The following is a 3498-nucleotide window of genomic DNA, read 5'->3' on the forward strand; positions in this document are numbered from 1 at the left end:
GAGATGAAGCATCATGGCCCGGGCAGGAGAGGTGTCAGGCATATTACAATGATGGTTGCTCTAGTCATTCTCTTTTCTTGGACCTGGTGCTTTCTGGTTGCTCTGGGTGGGCTCTGTGGTTCCCAAGATCCATGAACTGATGGAGCTCAACACTGGTGGAGTTGAACATTGGAATTCAACGTGGGCCAGATGTATAAGATTAACCTCAAACAAATTGTATCTCAGTAAAGCCATTGCCATGCAGAACTGCCTGTGGTTCCATATAATTCAGTTCCTCTATAATTCAATACAATTTAACTCAGTCCTGGTAAACTAATACTTACTGATCATTGGCCACATGGTAGGCACTCAGGTTTCCAGGAAGAATAATGCTCAGACCCTGACTTCCAGGAAACTCAAGTAGTCTTTCTTTTTTTTTTTTTTTTTCTCCTACTATGCCATTTTTTGGTCCTATTTTTCTATGGTCCCTAAAGCATGTGGGGAAGACATCAATTATCTTTTCTTTTCATAAAGAAAAATTGGTTGACATCTTTTTCTCTTTTGTCAACAGAATCCTTTCAGTCTTAAGCAGATCCTTTCCCTGGCATCCAATACATTTGATCACCTTATAACTGTCCCAGACCCTCAGAGGCAGCCAGGAGAGGACCACAAAAGCCATTTTATTTGTTTCAACTCAGCTGAATTCTTATAGTTCACCTTCCCGTTGGACAAACATGATAACGAACTGAAAGGCAAAAAAGCAAAGCTCTGAACAGCCTTCTCAGAAAAACAACGCTCTCAGAAGCCGGCTGACTTGTTCTACCTCTTGATTCTCTGTGTGATGGAAACAAGAACCTAACTGATATAGCGTTGACATTATTTCTCTCAAAACGTACAGAACGGCACCTTCTACAGCCCCTGTCATTCTCCCGGATGCTGGCTCCACCTCAGGGGGGAATTCACACTGAGACATGTTGTTCCGCAGCAAAACTGCTACTTGGTTATCAAAGAAAGGGCAGCAGGTGCAGGGGCGTGCCCAGTTTATGAAAATGGATTAGCGGATGTTACAATAAAGGAAACGTAGGTTCCATGGCTCTCTTAGCTTATAATGGTAAGGGAAACTTCCTGTTCTCTGCTAGAAAAGAGAGCAGGAGGGGAAAGAAAAATAAGCTTAAGGAAACAAAGTTTGTATCCAATGTCTCAGGAAACTCACATATTTTATATACATTCTGGCAACAATACAGATATGCAAAAGTGAGTTTTTTTAAACCCCAGATATTTCAACTATAATGATCTGTTTTGAGATCTTTCCCAGCCATAAAATGACGAACTGGGGGAGTGAGGGGCCTGGAGTGAGCAAGGCGGAAGACTACTGAGAGTTTTGAAAGTTTTTATTAAATGACTCATAAATAGCAGGAAGAAAATTATAGTCATGACTAAAAGCTCGTTTTAATTAAAGAGAAGCTTGTATTGTTTCCGGATGTGGGACTGTGTTCTGAATGCATCACTGCGGGGTCTGGATAAATTCAAACCCTTAAGCACCAAGCCCGATAGCAGCAAGTGTGCTTTGGGCATGGTACAAATGGGGCCATTGATGGGCTGCGTGCGTTTTCCTGCTTAACCAGGGACATGCTGTGACCTCAGTGGCTCCATTTGTAATGTACCCAAGCCCTTTAAGCTCTTTAAGTTCTCTCAGCATTATTTTTTCCATCTGCAGAATGGAAAGGGAGGTTGCAGGTGTCTTGTGGGCAGTGCTAAATAGCAAAAAGCTTAGAGGAGGGGGATCTAGGAATAATGATGTGAGTTCATGTCTCCCTCCACCCTGACCCATCCTCTGTCCTCACAAACCGAGCGGACCCTCGGGCTCTCGCTCCCCGTTGTAAGAGCTTTAAGCACAGTGGGGCCTGCTTGGGTGGATTTGAGCTGTGACAAATACGAACATCAGCGACACTTGAAAGAACACACTAAAAGCTTGTGTCCACCATTCTCGTCCTGTGGCAGGAAGGGTGATGCCCTCCCATCCCTCAAGAGGGCCACATCCTAATTCCTGGAACCTGTGAATTGCCACCTTCCCTGAGAAGTTACAGATCTTGAGATGGGAGATTATCCTGGGTGATCTGGGTGAGCCCAAACAAACCGCAAGGGTCCTTATAAGTGGCAGAGAAGGGTAGAAGTGTGAGTGTCAGACTTGGAGGGAGAGTTAAGGGGTTTCCCGCCTACAGAAGCTGGAAAAGGCAAGGAATGGATTCTCCCTCAGGGCCTCTGAAAGGAGCCAGCTCTGCCGACACGTGATCTTAGCCCAGCGGAACTCATTTCAGACTTCTCACCTCCCGAACTATAAATTTGGGTGACTTTAAGCCATGAACATTGTGGCAATTTGTTAGAGAACCAATAGAAAGCCATACACATCCCAAGACCATCATTTTGTCATTTGATAATGGACATGGGAGTGGAAAACAAAAGCCAACAACAGCAGCCGTCAGCCTTCTCCTTTCGGGGTAGTCTACTTTACAGTCCGCAGGAGAAGCAGAGCTGTAGGAATGGACCAAGCTTCACATACTTACTCAAGTGCCTAGCGTGTATCATTTTATTTATCATAACATATTTCACCTTACATCTTCCAGAATGATCTTCTGAAACCAGAAATGTGATCACACCACATTTCTGTTTAAAAATGCTCAATGTTTTTACATTGTCTTCAAAAGAAGGGGTGAATTCCTTAGCATGGTCCACAAGACCTCCCCCTCCATGATCTGGTCCTCATCGAGCCCCTGGCTACACAGCTGACCACCCCTGCTCCCCTGCGTCGACCCTAAGCTTTACCCACAGTGAGTTACCTGAAGGTTTCCACACGCTATGTTTTCCCGCAGTCCTTTGCTTTCACTTGAATGTCCTTTTCTTTTATGTTGAGAACTTATTAATATAGCTGACACCTATATATGCTTTATAGGCATTAACTCATTAAACTCCAGGTAGTAGGGCTAGCATTACCACATTTTATAGAGAAGGGACTGAGGAACAGGAAGTTAAGTAGCTTGGCCAAGGCCACAAACCTAATAAATGGTAGATCAAAGATGCTGACCTGGGAGCAGGAGTGAAGCATGGGGGAAGTGAAACAGGGAAGGAGGAAAAGCCAACACAAGGGTGTGTTATCAGTTGGTCACCTCTTTGGGCGCCATATTTGATCCTGCTGGATCCTTCTGAGTTGCAAATAGAAAGTCGCTTGAAATTGTCCACCTGAGAATTTATAGGGAAGAATTTCTCCACTGGTTTCCATTTCCTATTGATTGAGGCCTAACCTATAGGGATGTTGAGTGTCCCACACTACCTGGTGGCACATGGATGCGTGGCAAGCAGACACTTGGGCTGTACCAGTATTCCATGTGGTGACACTGGAAAATCCTTAGAATTGGAGATTCTGAGCATGGAAAGCTAAAGCACCCAGCGTGGACTTGAGTGACATTTTGCCCTGGGAGTCTTCATAAAACTGTACCACAGCTACAGTGGGAACTGGAGGTA

The sequence above is a fragment of the Camelus bactrianus genome, chromosome 13, assembly GCF_048773025.1.
Source record: "Camelus bactrianus isolate YW-2024 breed Bactrian camel chromosome 13, ASM4877302v1, whole genome shotgun sequence".
NCBI classification, from domain to species: Eukaryota; Metazoa; Chordata; class Mammalia; order Artiodactyla; family Camelidae; genus Camelus; species Camelus bactrianus.